Below are 27,918 nucleotides of genomic sequence, written 5' to 3'. Positions count from 1 at the left end.
TAAAGCTGGAAGAATTCAGAATACAGGAGCTTAGTTTTCTGGTCAACCACTTGAAACAAATTCTTACAGAATATCAAGTTGTATCGCTGGCATTTTTAGTTGTTTATGCTTTCAGATTTATTCCTAACAAACTCCTAGCCTTTTCAACACCATCAGAAAGAGCGCATCGCTGCAACACTACACATTGTTCTAGACTCATACACAGAGCGCTGCTAAACCTTGGAAGTCTTAACAGCTCCTTGTAATCAGCTCGGGAATTTAAATCCCCACTAAATACATATTATCTGACATTATTTCATTACAAAGGGCACACTATAATACATTGACCAAAGTTTATCTTCCAACTGGCTCAAAGGACAGGAGGAACAATCCACGAATGGATTGTGAGATCACTGAAACATCCCCCATGGGGAAGTGCGTATAGGACTTCATACAGCAAGCTGGGAAGCGCTGCTGCAGCCATCTAGATGTGAATCTGTTCACACGCTGACTTCCACCAAGCTGCAAGTCGTCAGCCATGTCAGTACACCAAGGGACTACCAGAATAGCCGACGTGAACGGGAGCCTTTCCACTGGATGGCAACAGAAGAGAGCCGAATCCCCAGAGGACTGAAATTGCGCCGTCTTGTCCTTTTTTCCTCCCACAATAAGATCATGAAAAGTCACTCACGCTTCACGCATCCTCATGGTTTTAATATAGTCACGTTCAATTCCTTTAAAAAAGTCAATAAACTGTGCCGACTATAATTGGAAATATCGATCATTTCTTAAAAAAGGCTTGGGGTTTCCTTTGCTTTCTTGCATTGCTTGTTAGGTAACATAATCTGCAGATAAATCTACCACATATATTACTGTAGGTACTGCTTCTGCGGTGGCCATCGTTGGAGATTCTACTTCCGTGTTGCTATATACTTTGTGTATTTGTGAAACAATACCCATTTTGTTTGATGTTTGCCATCAGAAATCCAGCCAATCCTTTGAAAGTCTCTCTTCTCCCTCATACACCACGACTCTTGAGACGCTCTGTGGAAGGTGACCAGATGTGCAGAAATGTCCCAGATGAGTAACTTCGTTTAGCAGACAGCACGTCATTCTCTGCTGAATACAAAAATTGTTTTTGCAGGGACATTTTTAACATTTGTACTTTTACTTTTCTCTTCCCCAGTGAAACAAAAAGCTCCAAGCACCCCAATTCCTTATTCTGTTGTGAGGAATAACGCTTACAGGCCACAGTAAATAGGGCTCTGCCACATCTGGCACTGCATAAATGTATCCAGCAAAGTCAGAGCAGACGCAGGGACAAACCAACACCAGCACTAGCTAACTATGAAAGCCACAAATTAGATTTACTTATGAAGTAGGGCACAGGTTAATAAGAGTGTGGGATGCTGTTTCATCTCAGAGAAATAATAGCTTCCGTGTCTGAGAAGGGCATATTTAATCTGTATGACTGAACCAGCAGCGTGGCAGGTGTAGCAACCCATGGCTCCAGGCTGGGTGCAAGGGCAGTGCGAAAAGTGGGTCTGCTTCAGCTCTGCAGGGAGGTGCAGGGAGGGCTTTCTGCTGCCCATGTTGCAGGCTGAGGTCATCTACTGCTTTGATGTCATCTGCAGCTGAGTGTCTGCAAGTGTACTGGATGAACAGGCTCAGGACCCCTGCCTGGTTTCTAGCTGGGATCAGAGTGATGATTTATAACCCATGTATCACATTCTGTCCCGTTCCTCCTCCTTCCTTCAGTGGGTGTTCATAGTTTGTCTTGAACACCACGAACCACTGGACGGTCAGAGAGGCCTCGCGTGTCTCTCACTAATAGGAGCTTAATGCAAGGAACAGTATCAGATGCCAGTTGGGGAAACGTTATTTATATACCTTCAGGGCTGAATTCTGCCTGTGCCAATAGAGGCTGATTTTATCCTGTTAGTGAAATCAGCTGCAGAATTTCCTTTGGCTTGGGCTATCGCACTCTACCAGAGCAGCCTAGAAAAAGCCATGAACACAGATTACCTTGAACTGTAGTCACCTTCCCCAGTCTTGTCCACCCCGGGGCAGTATCCTGACCCACCAATTCGTGTTTTTGAGGTTGAGTTCTGCTGGTTTCTGGTTCCACTCAGGTGACCTGCCATCCTCTCCTCCCATTTCTCTCCTCTCTAGGCCACAAAAGGCATGTGCCAGAGGAGGCCCTGGGAAATGAAGGGACAGGAGGACAGGGGATGGGAGGGAGAGAGAAAGCAAGCTGCAGTGGCTGCAGGCAGGCATAAGAGGGGAGAGGAAGGAGGGAAAACAGCACAAATTATGGAGGAGGAACATTACAGCTGCATGAGCTCAGGTTTTGCATTGCAGTACAGAGCCCACATGCCTGATCTGCCACAGGACTGTCAGTGGGACTGCAAGGGAATTGCCCATGTGGACTGCAGCCTGCAGAAAGCAGCGACATGCATAGGATTCATTCTACCTTCCTCTTCTGCCCTTATTTCATATGAAATGGTCAAAATTTTTTAGCTGTATAACTATGCCACACTTTTGACCCAGTACTGCCTCCCCATAAAGCTGTCATGTTAGCACAGCAGTGTTCAGATATCATTCGGGTCCTGCCAGTGTCCTTTTCCCTAGACTACGTACAAAATCAGAAAAAAACAATTTAGGTATTTATTTCCCCTCCTGCCTTCCTCCGCTCTTCACTTCCCCTCCCCCTTCACAGTCAGTGATCCATGTAGTGGGAAGCTCACAGGCTAACAGACGCACAACAGCCACACGGACAAGGTCAGGTACCAGGAATGCACAACAGTGAGCTAAGACATTGCAACTGGCTCTTTTGATACTGGGAGTGCTGGGAAACAAACACTGATTTTAGCTTATCAATAGCAGCATGTCTCTTGTATTGCTCACAGTCCTCCCATGTATTTAATCTCTCTGCAGGACTTGTCAGCTACCAATGTTTTTCTGACAATATAAGCAGTCCATTCCTGATGTGCTGGCAGCACACCTAAAATGGTGTTATCAAATTCTTCGCCTTCTTAGTTCTTGATTTAGGAAGTAAGGGGCAAAGGAGAAGTTGCTGATGGACCTGTGATACCAGTATGATGAACCCATACTCGGGTGTAGCCTGACATCAGAAAAACAGAAGTGGAGAGGAAAAGGGTATTCTGGAACTGTTTAAAAGAGCTGGTCCGCTATCACACATTGCTTCTTACAGGAGGGAGGTAACTTACCAGTCTGTAAATCACCAGGAAACAGCTAATGTCCAGCTCTACTTCTCGTTTTTGCCTCATACAGCCTGTGCATTTCCATCCTACAGTGAGGGAAATGGAGCCAGAGATTCCATGTTAGTTCCAATCACAGGCAGAAGCCAAGCAGATATAGGCAAGGTGAAGTGTCAAGAGCACTTGGTGGATGTGAAGGGACAGCAGGATGCTTGGAGAGCAGATGTCCAACTCTGGTAAGCTAAATCTCTTTTGGGAAACTCCTAGAAGGAGATCTAGCACCTTGTTCTGGCTCCTTTCTTCAGAATCCAGGCCCAGTTTGCTTCAGTACTGTTCTGAGCACGTGAGAGTTTTTGTGGCAACTGTCACCCAAATTTGAAGCAGAAAATTATTTTAAGCGGGACATGAAACACTTTAATAAGCTGGCTAGCTATTAACTTTGATATCTTTCTTTACTTCTTACTTTACACTGTTACCATGGTTCAGATCTTGATTTCCCAACCTTCTGCAAAACTGACACCACCACATTTTGTATTGCATGAGTAGCCATGGGGGAAGCAGAGGGGTCTGGTAGTTGGGGCTTTTGTTACACAAGCCTAGTGGAAGCAGTGTAACACTGCAAGCTTAGGACAGTAACTGAATGCATTTGCTAAAATCATAGAAAAAAATTAGGTTGGAAGAGACACCAAGAGATGGTCTAGTCAATTCCTCAGCTTTGGTTGCATCCATTTCAATCCCAATAGTGATGTTCTTGAAAACATCCAGGAATGACAATTCCAATGTTCCCATGGGCCATTTATGACAGCACCCACAAGAAAGGTAAATAAAGCTCAGTGGTAAAATGATTCCAAGAATAAATTAAGCAGCTTAGGCTTTTACTTAAGGTTGCTGGTGAATTCAATACACTTTACTTCATCTGTTACGTCCTGGGCACCTTTTTAACCATAATCTTCAGTGCCACAAGAGATGAAGACGACAGAGCTCATGCTCTATGCTGAGCTTCTGTGGCTCTATGCCAGCTGAGGATCTGGCCTGTTTGTTGTTTTTATAATGGCAGCTCAGACTCTGGACCACAACTGTGCAACAGGAGGTCAGACTCTGAGGTTGCTGTCTCCGAGCACCTGATGTTCTGCTTGCAGCACTCATTTCCTTCTAGTAAATGAACCCTTTCTTACTGATGCAGACCTTGGTTGACTGCCACATAGACACTGGGGGAGAGTACTGCTAGAAAGCACCTTGAGAAGAGCCCAGAAACATCAGGAAGCAAGAACGCACGGGTTTGCTTAAGTGGGGATCATAGTACTCTCCACAGATACTGCCAAGGGCTATCTTCTACCTCTGACTCATGCATTTTGCAACCCAGCGGAGATAGCATGGTAGTGCACCATGGAATTTGGTCGCCCTGCTCTTTACCTAGGTATCTATTTGCTTAAGAGTTTGATTCATCATACCAGTTATCATCTAAATGCTCTGGCATGTATTCATCCAGCTGGGCTGGCATCTCCCTGACTGGCACAGTATGTTATTTAACACTGACATCGATTTAATACCGAAGGTTGCTTTATTGGGTTTTGCAAGTGGTTTTTAGTGCCAGGGTTCTGGAAGAAACCTTTACCCTGTTAAGCTGAAAAGCTTGTATTTTCTTACATATGTGTATGGCATCCAGAAGTGGCAAAATGATACATTTCTAATGAAAAACAGCACATCAAATCAGTGGCTGTACTTTCTTTCATCTTTCGTTCTACTGTCTCACCCCTTTTCTTCAATACCAGCTTTTGTGTCATTATTTTTTCTTCTGACCTCTTCCTTTTTCAAAAACTTTCTTCTCGATTTTTCTTTGTTCACTATCCTCCTCTGTTTGCTTATCCTTTTTACACACCTGCCTTGCACAACATCTTCCATACTTTGTGTATTGCACGCTTATGGGGGCCTGCAACATGTGATTCAACAACAGAATGCCCTCCTTTCATGGCGTGGCATAGATGATACCAGTTTACACTTTCTATGTTCTACACTTTGAATTTCTTTCTCACTGTTTGTGCTTTTCGTCTTTCTTGCTCCTTGGTGTTTTGTTCTCTCCCTACTCTTCACTTGTAAGTTCCATCTAACTTGGTTTGGGGCATTCATTAGTAGGCTTGTGAAACTGCTTGCACATGCATGTACAACTTAGCTGTGTGTCAGGAGAGACAGTCTCGGACCTCTACAGTGACATTTGGGTCTGCAATTGCATATTAGACTGTCTTCTGGAATTATCTGTTTTCATGGAGCCTACAAATGCAGAGAGAAAGGAGGAGCCACCTCCTACACTAGCCAGGAACAAATGCATATCTTCATGAGAAAAGGACAAGCAACTTTTGCCAAGCCCCACGGGCGCTTTCCTCTCCCTACACAGGATTAACCTGGAGTCTTGCCAAGGCAATGGTCGCACAGTTTGAGAAATACTGTTACGGCTCAAAGATGCAGCACTAACTAGACCCCCAAAACAGATCTTTTCAGTGCTTGGGCCTCCACAGCCTTCTAAGCACAAAAGTCTTTCTGACAACACTCAAAAGTGTTTCTTATGACTCTGTTTTTTCTTGTCCATATTTTCTTTTCAGTTTCCTGCTATATTTCATGCCTAAAAATGGCAACAGGCAAAGAATCAGTCAACAAGGCCACTTAGTCTACCCAAAGCTCTAAATGAAACCTCTCTTTGATGCTGTATCTTTCTGTAAACATGTGCATTTCAACTGAAGAGTTTTATTTTGTGAAGTATTATGGGATTTGGAGAGATCTGAAAATAAGCTTACATAATTGGTTTATCCTATCAGTAATGTTGATAACTGCATACCTTCCTTGTCCGGCAGACTAAACTTTGAGTAGTCATCCACTAAATTAAACTAACAATCAACAGAAAACCAGATGGGATTAATCTTTTATTATTGTTATTCAGCATGAATCCTTAAATGTAACAAAAGCTCAAGGATAAAAGCTCAGGCTTTTAGAGCCTCTCTCTTGTTAGAAGAGTCAAATGCCTTCATCTTCATCCTAGCACAGGACAGACAGAACTGAGGCTAGCTTACAGACCTGTCATTGATAACCTTTATTTAAAATCCTTCAGCTGTCAGTTCAGGATTAGGTATCATCCCTATTATTTCAGACAGAAGCTTATAATTTGTATCATATGAGGGTACACCACTACAGTCCTGTGAGGAGGATGGTACAGATCAGTTTAATAAAGTCTTTGAAGAAGCAAAGAACTGTCTTTGAGTGGTGTAATACTGTGATTTTTGGCAACAGGTTTTGAAATAAAAATTTATAAAGGTTTCATTCTGCTTAAAACATTAATCAGTGAATTCGAGTGGTAAAACTCTGCATAGTAGTAAAGCCAATATGGGAAGCAAGCATTCAGTAGGTTCTTTAGTCCACAAATGGTAAGGAATCTAGCTTCTGCTTTATTGAAATAGGTACACCTATAGGCTTCAACAAATAGGCAATACATCCTATTTTACACAACTTATCACCTGCAAATTTTGAAGACCCATCTGTGACTGAAAATGAGTACAGACATGAACCCTTTATTTGGATCATACAAAGGCAAAATTAGGAAATTACACTCAGGATTCATCTAATTGTGGAAAATTTTCCATTCTATTCAAAGTTTTAATGATTGGGTGAATTTGTTCGCCTTCTCTCACTTTCTTGCTCTCTTCTTCCTCCCTCCCTCTCTCTTTTCTTTTTGCCTTTTTTTTTTTTTTTTTTTTTTTAAGATTGCAGTGTGTCTGCACTGACCTGGTACACCTATCCATACTATTTAGACACACAACCTAAATAAAGCAAGAACCTCTTAAATTCCATAGAGGTGTTTCATTTTCAAGCTAAAAGGCAACAACATTTAATTACTAGCAGGCTAATGCTGCATTCATTATTCACTGGAACCACTCAACACAACGAAAGGGTGCTAAGTTGATTCTAAATGACATTGCGTAATGACTGACAAACTTTAAAAACAAACTAACATGAAAGCAAAGGTATTAAGATACAGGACATTGCTGAAATGTGGTAGAAAAGCATGATTCAAGACTGAAATATTCAAAGTGGAAATTATTTTTTCTTTTTTGTTTTTGTTCACAAGGCACAGCATGTTAAATTCCAAATTCTGTATTTAGATGCTTAATTTAATTTTAATCTCGACTGATTTTCAGGTATACCAAAACTTTTCTCCCACATCTCAAAAGTCTGCTTACCACTGTGTGGGGTGAGGGATGACCGATCTCGCCTATTAGTCACCTATGACTTTTCTTGTAAGATGTATTCTTCCATGGCTGGGAGGGTTGTTGCACTAATTCATCAATGCAGTCCTTTCCTGAGACCAACCACAGCATGAAAATGGCACTGATGAAGTAGCTCTGATTTCTCCCTAAAAGCAAACAAAAAGAGAGAGAACAGATATATAATTTCAGGAGCTATAAATTTACCACTAAGAAATTAAAAAAACCTATTTACATTCCACTGGCTATTGTGGTGAAAAATAATCACAAAGAATGTTACTCGAGATAGGGTACTGAAATTATTTGCTCCTTTTACCTTAAGAAAAAAAAGCTATTTAAAGATCAAGTAATTCATAGTTAAATCCAATCACTCCCTACACACTGCATGCATTGCCTATGTTCATTAAGTAATGAGATTCTTTTGTACTGTGCAAAAATGGTCACATTTTAAAGACATGAGATTATTCAAATTTTTCTGTTATCTAACACAGTTATTGCCCCATGTAATACTCATTCCATAGCTGGAGTTTTATGTCCAAATACAAAATCTGCTAAAATACATGGTTCAAAAGACATGGTAATATCATATCTAAATCAAGAGCATCAGAAAGTAGGGTGAGGCAGAAAGCCACAAAGGCTTATTATGTGAGATAGCACTTGAAGAAAAGAAAAAAAGAATCAGGACAACTACATTTGCTTTCCTATTCGGTGTCCATAAGAGATCCCCGTGGAAAAGATATAGCACACATGGGAACAAGGGTGACAGCTTCTGCTGTGATTATTTTTTGTTGCTTTTTGTTTTAGTACTATAGTTCAGAAAGGGCAATGGACTACTGTGCTTTCTATCAACACGTAACTAACAATATCAGAGACCCCAGGCTCCCTCATTAATTCAAAACAGTCCCCCTGATCTCTTCTAGAGTATGCCTATGTACTAAGTTAACATTTCGCAAATTGAATCATACCCCATTCAGAGCAGCTATTTTGGGAGGCACCCAGTCCTACAAAACTATGAGGCCATACTCTTCCCCCAATGCCTAGTTTGAGTAGTCATTCAAAATTGTGCAAAATAATCATCCTCCTTATTTTAGTGGTTGCATTTTAAGCTCCATGTCATAAACCTGAAAGATTACTGAGGAGGATACAGCCTATCTAAAATTAAGACAACAAGGGGAAACTGTGCAGTGGCAACATGTAATGTTGGAATGTAGACTGCAACCATGGGAGCAGAGAAATATAACCACCTCTGTAACTACTTACTATTCATGCATATGGCAAAACCTGTTACAGATCTTTCTTACAAAAGCTGAAGCAATGCATCTTCATTTTCTTTTGGTGGGCAGTCACTGTACATCATATAAAGCTACATAAAATGAACAGTGGATATGGCATTTAGTCCAGCTATAGCTTTTTCAGTCCCAATAAACCCATTAAACTGAGCCAGAAATGACTCATTCTTCTCAGTAACATTGCTCCAAAACAATTGACAGCAGAGAACCAAGATACTGGCCTACAACAGCAAGAAAGAAGAGAGCGTTCCAAGTAAGCTCCAACCATACCTTTATGTTCATTGCAATTATGCCAAGTTAAAACACATTTCTACTCCTACTCGCTGGACTATATCCTGAAGGACAGTCTATTATGCATCCAATGAGACAGGCCCTGAAACAAATGTAATGGGACACATGTAGTTTGTCTAATAAGAAATGTCAATTAAATGTTTAAGGCAAGGTTGATCTTAATATCCACAAATTGCTTAATAACTGAGATTGATAAAAGGGAATGACAGGATAAAAATGCTGCACTTTGCCCTTCATTGTATCTAGACATGTATGCAAGCCACCCAGTATTTTAGACTCCTTCCCACAGTCGAGCCAAAAGCTAAGTGTTCAAGGCACAGCTGAACTGTAGGGAATGATCCTCCATTTTTATAACAAGATTCCTGTTGGCCTTGCCATCCATTTCAGTTAGGCTCCACACATATATAGCCCATTTGGCAACAGTGTTCTTAACAAGCCATTTACATTTTTAATTAGTTTATTGTAAAGCTTAATTATTATAGTTAACTTTTTTAAAAAAGCTATTGATACAAAAATAGAGACTGAGCCAATATCATGACCAGTAAATTTCATGTTCACTAAAAGAGTAATAAATGGCTGACCCAATCTGCTTGTGCCTACTGACATAATCACAACCAGCTCAGATAAAGATGTTCCCTTTCATTGTAGCAGCACTTGTATGGACACTGTAACACTTACAGAAATGTTAGTTTAGCAGCAGTTTGCAACCTAAAGCAGGAAGAAGTTGTTGTATGTAAAAACTAGGAACTATAATGACTTGGTTTCACTTTTGTTTCATAGTTACAACACAGGAAACTATGAAGCTGCAGGCTGAAAAGGCTCCATCTTGCTTCTGTATGGAAGTCTCTGTAGACAAGCTTGCAAAATAGGTCTCCCAGGAATATATTCTGATTAAGAAGGGAAGAAAAATGATATATAGATGGGCTATTCATTTAACCAGATTGGCACAAATGTGCCACCTGAGAGGAATCTACTCATTTTAACCAGCAATTTAAATATGAGAGATTTAAAAAACGTGGCTGTTCAACTCAAAAAAAAAAATCTTTACATTATATCATAGGAAAAGTGACCAAACAAAAGGAGACATTTGAAGTTGGACTTTTGAATGTGTGTAAATGAGATGTATGAAGGGGATTAAGGACACGTAGGGAACCTCTAAATTTTGTAGGGTGTTCAGGATGTTTTGGGGGACTGCAGTCTGCTTCTCTGGTAAGCTAAGTCCTGAAAAGAGTTGTCTGAACAGTCCACGTTCCTTCCACAGCTTAGAAAAGCAGAGAGCGAGTTTTACTCTTTTCAAAAGGTATTGAAGCAACTGCTTTAGTGTGTGCAGAAAGAGAGTGACTTACAGTTTCCTGGTGGGCTGCAATCACATGCCACCCCTCCAATACTACAGAAGTGGATCACACGCTGAATAAACCTTAACTTGTCTAGTACGAGTTTGAGATAAATGGCCTTCTGCATGTAAAAAGCCACTCTTGTATCAGTCCATACCAACAGCTGGGGGAGAAAGGAAACTTTCAGTGGTTTGATTTGATCTAAAGCATGTAAAAAAAGCCCTTTGTTTTCTACAGAATACTGTTCTACAACAAGACAGCAATGGATTGTAAATGACTGGATGTAAAGAGAAAATTTTGATGTATATTATACTGGCAATTTATGCTGCTTGCATGAAATAATAAAAAATGCATCATTTACTGATTTTTATACAGAATATTACCATATTCTGGCAGAACAAAGTATATCAGCTGAGAAACTGTCTCACAGTGTGTGATGTCTAGTAGCTCTGCCAATATTAGCTTTATGGACCAAGTAATAATATTATGTTAATAACTGCTGATTGCTATTTGTGTACCAGACCATGGTATTCCAATTGTGTTCCAATACCATGGTGATGAGCATGTTGTTCGTGTCTGGAACAGATGGATAGAACACAAGAGATACTTGCCTTGATTTTAAGACAAATAGGATTACCTGTTTCATTAATAACGCCACACAAAAGTACAGACAAAACCACATGATTCTATCTCCATCTCCAGTAACTGACAGGAATAAAAAGATGGTGCACATTTATAAAGACACACATTGGATGCAACAAACAATTTACCCTAACTTTCAGGGAAAGCAAATCTTTGAATCACTTGTAAAGCCAATGCAGCTGCTTTATGCTGTTAAGAGTGGAAACAGAATTCACCACCTTACTGTCTGCAACATAGCTCCTTTGCAGTTCTCTGCAAAGATAATACTTCAGACTGGAGATGAGGCAATTGCCTATGTCCTGCCCAACACCACTGATTCCCTACCTGCTGATTTAAACACCCCTTACAAAGAAGTCGCAACAGCTTTCCATCATTTCTGGAGAAGAGAACTGAAAGAACAATGAACGCCACTTCACCTCATCTTTTTGCTATGACAAAGAAATAGGGAGAAAAGTACACTTCAATTCCACTATGTTGTTTCTTAAGCCCTACCACCAGATAGCCACTTTAGACTGCATTCTCTTATTCTTTCACAGAGAGGAAGAAAGACCAAGAGGCAAAAGAAGAGGGAAATATTTTCACTGTAGGTTGTGCAGTTCTGTTTAGAATTAAGCCCATGATATTGGGAAAAAACTGTTTTGGGGCAATCTCATACACAATACAAGATATGATGCCATATACTATTGACAAACTGTTTTTGAATGACTGAAAAAGCCGCTATGTGGGGAAGAGAGCTCTGACACAGAGCACTGGGACCATAACAATAACAACTCCTTTCCTATCTTAGTGAAAAGCTAAAAGAGGAAACTGGAATCTATGCTCTCATATAAGAGCTGCCAATTTCCCACATGAAGCCAGTCATGTTTGGAAAGGAAATGACCTATTGCTGCATGGCAAAGCTAGCAGGTGCAGATGGCATGTGAACAACTTTCCCAGTCACTGATCTGCCAAGGTCACAAAACAGAAAGTACAAATGATTTTAAGGACAATCATGCAGTTCCTGCCAGGTCATCCACAGATTCTGAAAGCACTTTATTCAATTTGGCATCCAAACCGGTTTGAAATAAGGCCACCAACATAGATAAGGTGTCAGATCACTGCAGTGATATATTCCCCTCTCCCAACATACACAAGCAAAATTCTCTAAATTACATATGTCAGCAAATACTAGCATAGACTGAAGCACCACAATCATTCAAACACACACAGTGGCAATGCCTTGTCTTTAAATTTAATCATCTGTTAATGCAGCCAGAAATTTTGTTCAAAAGTGTCTGCTTCTCCTGCAGCACTGTCTGGCCTGCAGACAACTTCACAATGCCAGACTGCAGCAGAGCTGTGTGAAAGGAGCTGCTAACCACTGCTGCCAACGCTACAAAAGCGAGCACGGACCGTCTCACTGTGTGGCCATCTAAAGCATGTCTCAGGATGAAAGGAGCAACAATCATGCAAAGTGCTGAAAGTCTCAGGAAGTGAGATTTAGCATGCAGCCTCTGCTGAACATGTCAAGCAAGGTGAGCACTGGGGAAGGCTGTTAACCATGATGTGTTGGCGGTAAGCATCAAATCCTCAGAACTAAAATAAGAAAACTTTATGCCATGCTTTCGCTTTCCATTCCCTTTTTACTGGCAAATAATACCCATCTACATCTGTCCAAGGAATCACGTCATACCACTACAAACATGAAGAGATTTTGAGTAGGTCCCCGTTCACATCTGAAATACACAGCTTGAGAAAATAACAGGAAATAGCAGAGCAGACAGTTTCCAAGAACCAAAGAGCCAAATCAGCACTTCATTCTTAGTGGGTAAATTAAAAAAATCTTCTCTGCTGCTCTGTGGAGCAGGGTGAAATATAGCAGAATGACTTATATTTCTGCAGAACTTTGCATTTGCAAATACTGACTGCATCTTCATTTGTTTCCAGTAACAAAAACAGGTTGGATAGGCTAGAGTGGAATTAATTTGAAAGCTGAGCAATGATAGCTGCACATACAAGACAGCATCCCTTCCTCCTTGTGAGGGGTGAGTTCCTCTATCCTGAAATGGGTATCAAAGATTGAGGGAACAAATCATTTTCTGAATTGCCTGTTTCTCTTTCTTGGCTATTGACCATTTGCTGAGAGAAGCTGGCTGGAATTTAGGGTGTGATTCATTTTACTTTGTCAATTACTTCTGAGCTCTCTTCAATAAGAAAAGCAAAGCTGTGTCCAATACCATCATGGGACTCCATCTTTATTGTCTCAATAATTCAGTCTATTCGTTTCCATTGGGAAAAAACCCAGACTTTCCATGCTTTGGCACTAAATTTTTAGCCTGGGTTCTAGAAGTTAAACTACAGCTTTTTCTTAACTTTAATATCCCATATCTAGCAGAGGTACTGCTAAATGACTGCCAGAGATTGGTCTGGAATGATGAGGTCATATTTCAGGGCATGAGACCAGAGAGAAAAAATCCCTACATGCAAGGCTTTGCCAGCTTCAAGGAGAAAAACAACTGGGGAGGAGGAAAGAAAAAGAAATTAAATGAAAGACTCTCCTGTTCATGAGCTGTAGCTATCAGTTTTTCTTAGATATTCACCAATGAAATAAGTGAAATATTCTTGAGCAACAGTTAAGTTTTAAGCTGACAATATTCAAAATACTACCCAAGGAACACTGAAAGTGGAACTAGAAAACGTGATCTGAGATGCTGTGACTTACACTGAGCATGTTACAAGGAAGACCCTGGCTGCTAGGGGTATCATCCGTGCTCTTGGGCACTAGGGTCACACTCTACATAGCCTTTGTGGTTAAATGTTGTTTTCCATGATACAGATACTTCCAATACATAGCACCAAAGGAAGACTATTCAGGCTAGGGTAAAGATCTAGTGATACTTCTCATAAGTACTCTCCCAGTCTCCAGCTTCCATAACTATTTGTCCCTCCTGCAGCCATGAACACATACCCACGTCTGCTTGCCAAGGTCACACAAAAAGACCTCTTCCACTTGCAGAATCACGAGAACCATTTTGTTCGCATACTGCTCCAAGTACAAAGAGCACCCCAAACTACTCATTTAGATTCACGTAGTACATAAGGTGTTGATACAAACAGAAGGAGGGCACTTAAGCTTCACGTATCTAAAGGAGGCCTCAAATTGGAAGACAACTCTTGTTTACCATATGTACCCAGCAAACTCATAGAAGATATCCAAGGCTCAGTTCTAACCTGCTGGCAAATACTATGTTCAAGGCAGGAAAATGGTCTAAAAAGCCTGAAAACCCACCACTACTACCTTTCTTGGCCCTGGAGTTGATTCAGATGTTGGCTAAGCTTGTGCAAGCACAGATCTGAACAGTCAAGACACCTGTGCTAGTGTACAACAACCCCCACACTGCTCAGGCAGGAGTCATTTGAACACACCAGTCATGCCACCTGTATCACATTGTTGTGAAGGAGTCATTTGGCAGGTTTGACACCACCCTGAATTCCTTAAAGAGGGGAATCCTAATCCACCTACCTCAGTATTGTTCAATATTATAAACTGCAACTATTGAAAGCAGGGCTCATGCCCTGCAAGCTGACTGCTTATTAGAATTGAAAAAGTAAGGCTTGGAAGGCAGAAACTGAATACAAAAGTCAGTAGAGTAATATATGAAATGATGTAAAAGCGGAAAATAGAAATTAACTTCCTCAAATTTAAAAGGAACTTATGCCTGAATAAGCACTGTGTTTTTAGACAACATATCCTAGGGTCTAGTCTACATATAGTTCTTGTAGAAGCATTACTACTTTCTAGAAGCGTAAGTTATAGTTTGTTTAACTGAAATATTATTCTGTTACAAGCCTTGTGGCTGATATATTCTTCCTAAGAATTTCATTGAGGCAAAGAAGTCTTTTTATCACACCTATCTACACAGATTCTTCCCTCCTAGTTATCTCAACAGATATTTTTTATTTGGTGGAAAATCTTTTGCACTTGGATAAGCACCTAGATAAAGCATTTTGTTTTGTGCAGTCAAGACATGTATTTATTTTTACATGCAATGACATATATGAAGCCTATTTTTTTTCTTACTGAGTCTGATACTAGGTATACATTACACTGTATAGAATAAGTTTTAGCTGGTGTTAGCAAACATGAGGTGGCTTATTCAAAACCATGCCTGCAGCTAAATTAAGTTTTCAGAGACAGAGGGGAAGAACATACAGCTATTTATTCTGAAAAGTTCTTCTGATAGTTTCCTCTTTCATTTTCCATTTAAACTTTTTTTTTTTTTTCCCTAGGACAAAAGCATAGCCTGCTACTACCACATATTTCAGCTACAGGTTCCCAAATAGTCAAAGGAGGGTTATTTTTCAAGTCAACCAAGCATTAGCAAAACAATGGACTTCTGACCCAGTGGATGAAGATTTGATAAAAATCTTGATAACAACTACAGAAAATTGTTCACAAAATGTGCCTATTAAAATTGTTCTAGATACATGTCCAGGTAGATCATTTTACGCCCCTGTTACTGGATTTTGTTTTCTCATTCATACCCACTGCAGCTCCCACCTAGAAAAAAAAAAAAATTACTTTGGAATGACTAACAGTTTAAGCAAAATTAATCATATCAGTAACACCCGCCTAACAAATAGTTTAAAAAAAATGTAATCTACATATAGATTTAGACCAATACCTGGAATTCTAACTACATATTTTCACCTAATAAATAACCAAGTTCCAAGTAAATGCCAACAAACCCTCCACAAGAGTACAGTGTTATAAACCTGTACCCCAGCTCTCTACAAAACAGCTTCAAGGTCCGCAATGTGAAAGGAGGTTTTAGTGCTGCTTCCATTTATCCTTTCTATGCCCCAATTTGAGATGACCGTGCCAGTGCTGGAAATCACCAAATTTGGAGGAAGTGCCTTCTCCAACTGTTTGGATTTCCTAAGGAAAAAAGGCCTTTGTCATCATATTTTGTGTATGAGTGCCTATTCCACTGTCTTCACTTCCTCCTTGAGTAACTTTTGAATGCAGTGTCTGCTTTTCAACTAAATGTGAAAGTGAACCACAGATTTCAAGATACAAAGTTGTCACAGTTTAATGGAAGTAGGCAGCCAGCTAGGAAGGAGATCCAAATGGTGCCTCCAGCCATGGAAAAGGATATTGCAAAAGCCCCATTCTTATCGGACATCAGATGATTGCTCTAGGACAGACAAAAAGACCATCCAGGCCAGGGGAAAAACTTGCGTGAGACATAGATCCATTGGAAACCAACCTTCACCGATTCCATTGCTCATGGACCTACTTGCTCATTTCTCTTAAGACTTTCCTACCATACAGAAAGCTAGGGTTCCCTAAACATCTGTTCATGCCATTTGCAGTCCAAGTTACAGTTCAACTACATTTTTTTCTTAAAAAATTCAATGAGGACTTTTTTCCACACTCAGAATAGATGTCCTTAGTGCCCCAAACCACTGAACAGCTCTTCAAATACCCTGTTTCCACCTATCTACAATTTTTCTTAGTATAGGAAACCATTTTCACATGTGGCCTTATTTAAAATGTGATTCTGCTCACTGGCATTAGTTTGTAAAAATATAGGAATCAATCTTTTTCTTTCTGTTTGTTGAGCTTAGATATTCAAGTCCCCTAGTGGTATTTATTTATCTTTTTGTGTAGGCAGAAGTCTTGCTCGTGATGCCATATGCTTGTGCATTATCAACAGGGCTTCAGATTACATCTAGCAATGCCAGTGGATAGGATTAACAACCACAGAAGTTCTTCACCACTCTTCAGATGTGCTAACAGAAGAGTTTATGGGAGTACTGCTAACTCAGGTGAGGCAAAGCCAGCTGCGATATCTCAGACCAGGATTTTAAACTGCTTTAAATAATCTACCTAATTATGCTTAATGTGAATTAGAGAGTACTCACAAAACCTGCTCTGTGACAGGTCAGTATGTAGCAGCTAGAAGGACTCATATGGCTGTGGATGGAAAATCTCTTTTCTCTGCACATCTGGATCTGGAACAAAATATCTGTCCATGTTCTAAACTAGCCAGGGCTGCAGCTACTGTTGTGCTAAGAAAACCAGGAAACAGAAATAGAGTCTTTAAGACTCTAAAAACACCTACTTAAGAAAAGGAAACCATATTTCTCCAGCAACACTGACATTATAGGGCCCAAGTTTATTGCACTTTTTCATAGAGCAAAATACCTTTTGGCACATTCTCCAATCCCATAAACATGACTGTGAAGGAGTGAAAATTAAACTCATACACAGAACAACTGTTAAGACTCAGCCTTCAACCTAAAAGTACTGATCAGTACTGATCAGCTGTATGAAGCAAGTTTTGCACATTCTTTCACAGATTCAGTGGTCTTATTTAAAAAACAAACACACACAAAAAGACAGGTTCTCATCTTGACGGCAAATAAATCTAAAATTGCATCATTTTGATATTTGGAACCTAGCATATATCTTCTAAATGAAAAATATATCTTATTCTCTCACAGACACTCAAAAATTGTGTGTGTCTCATACCTCTTCAGCATCAAGTACAGTACATTCCACCTTCAGAAGGATACAGGTATGTTTAAAGATAGAGTTATCTGAAACAGCACCATGACAGCCATAGCCAAGTACCCCATCTACACATAAGAGACACAGCTTCATACTCACTACAAAGGATAGGCATGTGTTCACATTGTGATAGCTATCATGTCACTGTAGAACTTCCATAAACCAAAAGTACTAATAGTGCCTGTGCCTTGTCTTCACTAGTGTCCACTGAAGTGAAAGCTATCACCATGTGGATAAATTCTCAGCAATGCAACTAGTCAAGACTAGCGTCTTGGACATTTGTGCCTCAAAGGAGAGCCTGAATGAATTTTCAGTTGTCTAATGAGTTCACACTGCAAGCTTTCCCTTGCTAGGAGGTAGTAGTAGGACCTCTTTCCTCCTCCCAGCCATCCATTTTCATAAAATTGCTACAAAGCTGGAAGACTAGAGTCCTCTGTCTCTCTTCCATATGAAGTGAAATGGCCAACGGCGTTCCATGTTATTAGTGCTGAATGCTGGAATAGACAGAGTATGATCACATAAGCCTTATTTCTTTAGGGAATCAGGCTCAAAGAATCATCCCCCACCCCCTTTTTGCACTAAAAAGACAGCTATCTCCGACAGACAAAGTAGGTGAAGAAACAAGGCAAGTAAGTGATGATGATAAGTGAGGAATAAATTACTCTTTGGTAGTAAGATGGAAGAAAAGCCTCTGAGGAAATTTAATCACCACACCCTACAATTTATTAAAGGACTGTGTGGAAGCCATGGCTGGGCGACTGCTTATGCAAACTTAGGAAAATGTTTGTTTAATAAAAAGATTAAACAAAAGGCTTCATGACAATGTCTGCTGTGTCTAACAGGACTGGACTGTTACAGAAAGCCTGATCTTGCATTCAGATACATCCAGGTAGACTATTCTGTCTGCGTGGAGCAGACAGATTTGCGCATGCACAGGCTAACTGAAGGATTCAAGCCACAGGGGAAAAAAAAGACTGTATTTTTTTGTCTACAGGCTGTGACAAAAAACAAGCTTAGGAAATTAGTTCTGTTACGGATCAAGGCTTACATGCATGTATACTTTCTAGGTAGAGCAGAATTGTAACATACTCTGAAGGATTTGTTGCTTTGAAAACTTTTAAAGGAACACTTTTCATGTGCATCTGAATGAAAAAACTGTAAATTGAGATTTGGTCAAAGATACGTATTTTTAAAATGTGGGGCTGTAGGAAAACCAATCAATAGATATACAAAATTTACAATAAAATTTACAAGTAAAATTCTTACTATGAATACCCAGCAGAAATAAGCAACGCTGCAGAACTCTCTTGGTTACTCAGTGAATGGTAGCGTTCACATTCTTCAAAAAGATTAGAAGTGGGATGTCGCATGTAACTACTGTGATTCATTTAATCTTTTTTTGTCTCTTTCCAACCAAGCATTTTCACAGGGGAAAAACAATGATGTCATCAAGTTCCCCTCTCTGCTGAGACTGGGTAATTGCAAGGTTTTGTGCTCATTTGTTGATTAGAAAATTTCAATTAGCGATATCATTAATAAAAGTAGGTTCTCTTGCCATTACTTTGTGGTAGTTCATGAGGGAGATAGAAGTACCTCATGACCTACTTTTAGACCACAGTCAGGGGGTGAAGGATCACCCAACCTTCCAGGATACTTAAAAGGAGGACCAGGATTGAACACACCTCTTACTTGAATAAAACAATACAGTATTTTATTGGGAATTATTCTTGTTTGCAACATGATTTTCCTAGTTAGAAGAAACAAACCCAGATGAAAATGAGAAAGATTAAATTCTGCCTCTCCACTGTGCTGCAGTCTTTCCCTCTACAACTATTGATCCAAATATTAAAAAAATCTAGGAAAGCACATACAACCTCACATTAAAATTATTAAATTACTTAGCTGCATTTTTAATTATCAGGCACAAAGGACAAAGGTACTTGTTGCCATCTGCAGTATCTAAGCTGTTTGTCATTGCGATGTTTAAGAAAAAGGGCTCAGATCCTGAGTTACTTGTGCCCAGCTCTGCCTCCAGTTCGGATCTGAGCTTAACTAAGCAAGAGACAGCAGTGAGTTGCTACTCAAGACTGCCACCTCCTGTCTTAAATCCCTAGTCACTCACTGCCTGATTAGTAAGTAACCTGATCAGGGTGCTTCTTCTAATACTCCCTTTGCTTGTAAAGCTAATTCTATGTAGAAAGGCTGTTTCTTCAAAAATAACCAGACACAAATATTTACATAAGTTACAGGAAGTAGAGCAACTATGCAATATGTTGTATCTGTCTTATGAACAGTTATATTTCCATGGATATCCAAAGCTACTAGACCTAATAAAAAAACAAAAAAGAGATTATTTCCTTCTCAAGCAGCACTATGCTGTGTCTCACTGTTCTATGTTTCAACAGACAGGCCTATCCATTTTATTATGCACATTAATCAATTGCCAGATAAAAATACATTACTGACATCTGAAATGTGCTACTGCATTTATAAACTGTTGATTAAAGGGAGAAAGATTAAAGGGAGAAAAGTTGCATTTTTCCCCCATGATTAATACTAACTTTAAGTACAAGTGGGATCAAAACTGCCAAAATTGAGAAATTAGAGGACAGTCTTAGGCTTTGCACACTTCAGATGTCTGACTGTTCTTTGCTTCTAATCAATTAGGGGACAACCTCACAGTCTTTTATTCACATCTGAGACTTCATGAATCTGGCTACTGGTATCCAGAGTAAATGCACATTGCTGTGTTATTATCTAGATTGAGACCTCAATATCCTCCTTGTAAGGAAGCATAAAAATTCTCATACAAAAGTTTTGCCTACACACAACCTTCACCTGCAATTTAGAAAAAAACCCCAACCTTTATTTCCTTTCCTTTTCTTTCTGTTTTGCCTTATTTCATTTGAAATACAGGGCAAATAATCTCTGTAAAATTGATAATTGAAAGCTTCAGATATTTTTCAAAGAGGTTTTCCTTATTTTAAGCTAGTGGTGCATCCACTTATTTGAGCTATTTCCCCATTCTCATTCTCAATCTTAGTAAGTTTTTGGCCTTCATTTAATCAGGGTAGCTTCCATAAGCTTGTAGTTAGGAATTTCAAGGGCAGTACTCACTAGTTCTCACTTTAACACTGAATGTATTATTTCTCTTGTACCATGGCAGTAGGAAGAAAAAAAAAAAAAAGGCAAAAAAAGAAAGCACATCGTTTTTGAAGCAGTTCTTGGGTTGCTTTCATATGATAAAGTTCTTATCACTGAATGGAATACGGTAAAAAAGTAATTGTGCTGAGAATCTGCACTGCTGCACTGGACATAAATCAATGGACTTTGGAAATGTCCAGTATTTCTGAGAAATCCATTTGGGCTTTGTTAAAAACAAAAGGCTTTAAAAAAACCCAAGTCTTTTGGGGAAAAAAGGAAAAGAAAAAAAAGAGAGGTGCAATTCAAACCAATATATGATATAGCAATATCATATATTGACAATTCTTATGCTTTCTGGAAAAGCTACTTAATGAAAGACATTGCACTTCATTCTGAAATGTCTCCCATTTAGTCAAACCTCCCCGGTCTTCAAAGTATTACATAGAACTCTCCAAGTGTTGCAGGACCAGTACTGGCAGGTGGGAGAGCTTGAAAAACCCTGCAGCACAGCAGCATAGTAGGCTTTCCTGCATCCCATAGACCAGCAAACCAAGTGCAGATGTTTCTGTCTCCTAACCTCTTGCATGCTGCATGTTTGCAGAATTGACTCAATCAGGACTGAAACTCTCTGATATCTTTGCACATGGTCTATTTACTAAGCCCATATGTCCTACTTCCATGGCATGCTCTGCTCTGAAATTTCTGGTCATCTTGCTTCAGTCACTGCAACTCGTAAAATCATAGAATCATAGAATGGTTTCAGTTGGAAGGGACCTTCAAAGATCATCTAGTCCAACCCCCTGCCATGGGCAGGGACATCTTTCACCAGATTGGTTTGCTCAAAGCCCCATCCAACCTGGCCCTGAACACTTCCAGGGATGGGGCGTCCACAACCTCTCTGGGCAACCTGTTCCAGTGTCTCATCACCCTCATCATAAAAAAATGTCTTCCTTATGTCCAATATAAACCTACTCTCTTCCAGTTTAAAACCATTGCCCCTTGTCCTGTCACTACAAGCCTCGCTAAAAAGTCTTTCTCCACCTTTCTTATAAGCCCCCTTTATATATAGAAAGGCTGCAGTAAGGTATCCCTGGAGCCTTCTCTTTTCCAGGCTGAACAACTCCAACTCTCTCAGCCTTTCTTCATAGGGAAATGGAAAAACTCACAGCTTTCTAGTTTCTAGTATGTACAGAACATTTTTTTTTCCTCAAATGAATTAAAATAACAGATCCTTATAACATACTTCAATGCTACCTTTCATTTACTCTCCCCATAACTCATCCTCACATGGAGCTAGGCTCCATATAGTCCTGCATACATACTAAAATATACACTGAATCACTTACATCTGTGAAACATCGCAGGATATAATCTCTGTGAAAACTATACATGAGCTGTTAAGTACATAATAATCATTACAGATCAATCTATCATAATGGGGTGCTGACAACAATTTTCGATCACAAATTCAATATCCTTATGGTCACATATACATGTACACAAATGCAAGCTAACTCAATTACCAGTGACTGCATTTTGTTCAGGTCATACTTTATCATATAGTCATTACTGCAGGTAAATACAGACTGGTTAAATAATACACATAAATTACTGTTACCTAAGGTGTCATGTTCTCTGCAACTTTTTTTCTTTTCTAAGTATTCCTAATAAAAAGAATATAATAAGGGCTATTCTTAAAATCCAACAGCATGTAACAATATTTTCTTTCTAAACAACAGCATTCCATCATTGTGCTTTTACAGCAACCAAGCATATACTTATGTAAAAGTGTTCTGTAAAAACTGAATTTAAAAATGCAGAAAACATATAAAGAATGGTAAAAAAAAAGCCATTAATCAATTTGTTAAAAGTAACATTCACTCATATGGGGCTTAACTTCACAGCAACAATGAACTGATTGGAAACCACATTCTTTGAAAATCTGAAATGCAAATAGACTTCAGCTATCAGGATTCTACCATCAGCAAATTACGTCAAAACACTGTTTTGCATATGCTGTGGATGAGTTTTGAAAACTGCATTTATTTTTTAACAAGTCAGTATTCAAGCTCACAGTATTAAAAAATCAAAGTTGTGATTAATGCACAGGACTGGGTATCAGATGATTTAGATTCTAATCTTGGCTCTGTCTCAGGCTTCCCCTGTGAGATAATCACTTACAATTATCTTTTCAGAGGTGGCATCTAATTTTGGATAAGCCTGCCAGACTTTAATATCTGGAACCCAATTTTCAGAAAATGGTTTCATTGATTTCAGCTGGTATAAAAAGAACTCCAAGTCTCTAGAAATCAGATTCACGAAACTCTGAATTTCCATTGGTTGCCATTTATATCTCTCAAAGTGTCCACAAAACATTACCAGTGACATAAGTGGAGAATTCAGATTTGTTAATACTTTGCATCCGCTGCACATGCCTAAACAACTACAAAACATTTAGTGCAATGGAGAGCGGGGTCCAGAGCATCCAGAGGCTTGCCATGAGTGAGGTGTTCAGTGTCCAACACACCTCATTTGCACATTTCAGTGCTTCAGCTTAGGTGATCAGAAATTAAAGAAAAAAAATTATTGCTTTTCAGCAATAGCTGAAAAGGCAGATTTTCTTTAGCGTAAAACTGTTTGTGGCCCCTAACTTTCAGTAAAATCAGCGTAAGTATATGCCCTGCAGGGATCTGGACCTTTGTGACAAAGCATCATCACATATACAGTGATCAAAATTCATTATGATTTGCAGTGTTGGAACTCTGTAAGATAACTTTGTTTGAAGTTGTGTTTTAAAAATGTTGAATGGCAGATGCGATACACGCTAGAGATGCTACATGGAACTGAACTGGAGTTGAATTTAAAAAAAAAAGTGACCTTTACAATCCGTTCCTATGTTTATCTGGAAAGAAGTCAACAAAAATAAACATTCATACTCTGTAACCCTGTGACACTAAAGAGGAAAAACATTTTCTCCACTTTGTGAAGAAATGTTATTGAAAAATCCCCAAGAGTAAAAACCTTCCCTTGTCATATTTTAATTACACAGCCAAATAGCTCACTTAAGAATCAAGTCCTGGTGTAACCTACACTGGATCATACCATCTGTGTGAAGATGTTTTGCAATTATGCCAGTACTTCCAGCTCAGATGACTCAGAATGGGTGGTGCTTATAGGGAGGAGAATCCAGACCATTTTGTCCTTCACAGAAATCCAGGCCTGCTGAGCACTCTTGTCTGATGCAGTTCGACACCAGAGTTGTCTTTTCTTAGCAGGAAAATTATCCTGTATAGGTGCCCATGACAACACTGCTTCTGGCACCTGAGCGAGGCCGGTTTTGATAACCAAGAAAGTTAGATATTCAAGATTTGGTAAAGGTCAGAGTCCCTTAATGCTAATGAGGTAGTCATACAATGTTGGAGGTGTGTCTGTGGAGGGTGTATCTGCCCTTGAAACCATGATCTATTTAGAAGTATTCAGACTTCCTGAATGTTTTTGACTTACTATATCCACTGTTTCATAAATCCAGCAAATGATACCCAGTGTTTAGTCAATTCTAAGGGATGCTTTCTGTGAATATTTCTAATCTTCTATTTTTGACAAAGTAATGAAATAATTCTGAAACAAAGGTAAAATGCCTCAATAAGAAACAAAACAGATTAATAAAAAGGTAATACTAATACTTAGGTAGAATGCCTTTCCCCTGCTCTGCCAAAACAACATTGGAACCGGCCTCATCAACATAGGAACTGGCCTCAGTTTCCGCAGCCAGCACAGAGTTGGCATGTGCAAATCCTATACACCTACACTGAGAGAGAGGGTTCCGTAGGAAGTGCAAGTGGGGCTAAGAAACACGCTGTTTGCCGTGCTGTGTGTGAGATGTCATCTGTTCCTCCTAGACCCTCCTTCCTCTGCTATACTAAGCAGAGCTGTGGGACAGTTGTCCCAGTAACTCATTGTCCCTTCCTGTTCTGAGTATTTCCTGCCTCTGTATGGTTTCTCTATGTCTGCACGTTAGGATAAGCATGGAGCACTTAATCAGCAAGTTCACAAAAGTCTATTAAACTCAGTATAAGATTATCTGTTAAGCTTCAGCACTCTACTTAGACATCATGGTTTTATTATCTTCTACCACGAAGACTTGTTCTCTCACAAAAGTCACAGCAAGTCACCACACTACTACTAGGAAACTGTGGGTAGTTCTCTCCGTGGCTTTATAAGCAGCAGTGAGTGGACACTAGCTTTTTGGAAGAGAAATCTTCTATTTACACAATGTTATGCAAAGGTTACTTTTCAACATACTGCAAAAAAACTAAGTTATGAAGTATATATACAAAATTACTCTGAAAATAGAAAAAAAGTATTATTTTCTTCTGTTTGCTTATTTCTTTACAGCCTTCTAAGCAAGTTGCACTAACTAGAACGTACACAGAATGGAATATGTGCAATATATACACAAAGAAGATAATTCAAAGGTACATGCTACCCTGTATTTTCACCCATCAATTCACTGATTTTTAAGCTTTTCCACTTCAAGATCTCTTTGCATCATATGACTGACCTACAGAAGAAATACTGATTCCTGTGTATATTGGGTGTAGTTAAATTAAATCTCTGCAGCTATGATTTACTTATAATTACACTGTACTATTAGCACAGTTCAAGTATTTCACAAATACTGACACTTCACAGGATCTCTGGGGTGTTAAAGTGCTCCTCAATGCCACTCATGCGGACGACAGATCTCCTTCTCCACTGACACACTAGTGGATGCACTGGCATGGAGGAGACATCCTCTGTTACCCTGCTCACAGCAAATGACACTGAAAAGTAAAGACCACAACAAAACTTCCCTCTTGGGTTGCTTCCCTCATGGTTTCTGCCATGCTCTGCAACTTTCTTCCTATAGACACTGCTTTTTTTTTTTCTTTAGAACAAGAAGTAATATCTCAGTTCAACTAAACTAGTAAAATAAGTTTTAAAATAGATTTCCGTTCAAACCACTATATTTCCTCTCCTGCATTGTACATGACCTTTAATAAAACACCAAAATCTTTTAAGGCTACCCAACAACTGACAGCAATAGCTGGTAGCAAGAACAGTGATGGATTTACTGACTGTGCAATACCTAAGTTCCTCCTTAATAGGCCTACTTCCGGTACAGAACTTGCATCCCTTTGATGTGTAATGTTATATGCTATGCCAGAAGCAGAAAATTAACCATTTATTTTGCAGTGATTGGCAGACTTCAGTATCACTGTTTCTTGAGTAACTTTAATTACACTGTAATTTCTGACTGCAGCTCTCAAACTAACCCTTTGTCATACAGCGTTTTCTTTAACTAACAGTCTAAATCCCTGGTAGGAAGAGGCTTATGTGATAAAGTTCCAGGGGATCTATATTAATGCAATAAAATTAAAATCTTAAAACATATATAAGGATCTAGTGAATATCTAATCTCAGAAAAGTTAGTGAAGGCAGTTTGCTCTTTAGTTTGCTCTTTTTTTCTTCAGGTCTACCAAATTAAAACATATTTTGCCTCAGAGCAGAGTAACTTTTGCCATCATTGTACATGAGGAGGCATAGGTGAAGCATTCTGTCTGACAAATCAACAGATGATTTGAATGCAAAATAAAACATTTCTCATTCAGATACTGCAGATGCATTATTCATGAACATCAGTATGATACCGCATGGTCCCATATCCAGTTTATTGAAACTAAGACATAGGCAGGTTAAGTAATGTGTTCAGAATTACCCAGCAAGTCTTAACAGCAGAGCAGTAAGCAGGGTGTAGTTCCCCTGTCCGAGCCCTCTATGCTGGGTTCAACAAGCTGAGTGATTTCAGATACACAGATTAACTAATTTTTCTGGACAAAGAGCAGGCTTTTAAGGCAATTGCTTTACGCATCTGGTTTCAACCAGCAATGTAAAACTTTTACTTGTATAAGTAACAAAATGTCATGCCCTGAAAAATAGATTAAAACATGAATGTTAAACATATCTATATTAGAAAGCAATTCATACCCAGGTAAAGCTGCTACTGCTCCACAGTGACCAGGATGTCCTTCCATCATAGGTGCATGGCACTGGATTAGTACTTGTTTGTTTGCATAGCCTCTTCATCCTACTAGGTAATGCCCTGTCTTCTCCTCATTCTCAATATCTGGATGTGATTAAAGTGAAAAAAAAAAAAAAAAAGAAGAAGTCGTCAAATATTATGGCCTATGTTCTGGTGTTTCTAAAATTTCTGATTGTTCCCACTAGTCTGTAAAATTAAAGGCAGAAAAAAACCATTACAACCACCATTATTTGTACATAACTCATGTACCTATACAAAAACCCTTGCACTTATTTCTGCTATGCCTGATTGTAACAGGCCGTTATTCATAGTGGACTGACACAGCTCACAGCACAGAAGTAAGGAGGGTAGGTTTGTTCCCGGTTTCCCGAGTCTCGTGGAAGTCAGTGGAATTTCAGGCAACGCAAGTGAAAAATACCGGGCTGTCAGAGACAAGCCAGGAGATCATACTGTTCTTTCCTTTATTTTGAGTCCACCAGACAAATGCAAACTGTTGGCCAAGCAGACCTGGGCAAAACCTCTTGGGGAGAGTAAGAGCTCTTCTGGGACATCGAGCTGTGAAGTAACACGGTATTAATGATAAATACTCAACAGCCGCCTAATTTTGCTCTGTGCAAGGGGAGCTGGCAGGCAAACCCGCTGCGGCGCAGGCTGCCGGGGAGGGGAAGGTGTGAGAGGAGCGGGCGGGCAGCCCCTCGCCCCGGAGGGAGACGGGCAGGCAGCCCCCGGGCCTGCGGCCTGCTCTCCTCGGGAGGCGGGGGACCCTGCTCCTGCCCGGCTCCCTGCCACGGCTGCCCGAGCACCTCCTGCATGCCCTCCTGCGGCGGTAGAGGAAGTCTCTGTCTGTCTGTCTGCCTGTCTGCACAAGCAGCCGAGGAGAGCTCGGTGACACCCCCTCCCCCCCCGAGGCACGTCCCCGTCTCGGCATCGGCGAAACGCGAAAAGAAAAAAAAAAAAAAAATCCGATCATTTGGCTCGGATGCGCCCCGGCGGCGGGCCCGGGGAGCGGAGCGGCCTGTGGGGGACGGGGGAAGGCGGCGGGGGAGCGGGGCCGCCGCCGCCGCCATGGCAACGGGGGCGGGCGGGGCGGGGCGGGGCGGTGTGGGGGGGTGTCGCCGCGCTGATTGGGC

The 27,918-nt window shown here is 40.0% G+C and overlaps 1 long non-coding RNA gene across 2 annotated transcripts; it reads right to left on the bottom strand.

The window, feature by feature from the left end:
- Positions 1 to 356: 356 nt before the first annotated feature.
- LOC126038778 (uncharacterized) lies at positions 357 to 27,824 on the bottom strand. 2 transcript variants are annotated; one of them, XR_007506081.1, is made up of 5 exons: positions 26,734 to 27,824; positions 7,427 to 7,599; positions 3,210 to 3,289; positions 2,005 to 2,242; positions 357 to 1,098 (listed from the first exon to the last, which is right to left on the bottom strand). It is a non-coding gene; the product is annotated as an uncharacterized LOC126038778 (long non-coding RNA). The 2 variants fall into 2 exon arrangements; XR_007506082.1 differs by having other exon boundaries at positions 357 to 1,095.
- Positions 27,825 to 27,918: the final 94 nt, after the last annotated feature.

The sequence above is a fragment of the Accipiter gentilis genome, chromosome 5 (assembly GCF_929443795.1).
Source record: "Accipiter gentilis chromosome 5, bAccGen1.1, whole genome shotgun sequence".
Classification (NCBI taxonomy): Eukaryota; Metazoa; Chordata; class Aves; order Accipitriformes; family Accipitridae; genus Astur; species Astur gentilis.
Note: the sequence above shows the minus strand (reverse complement) of the source record. Positions and strands in the feature narration are given on the sequence as shown.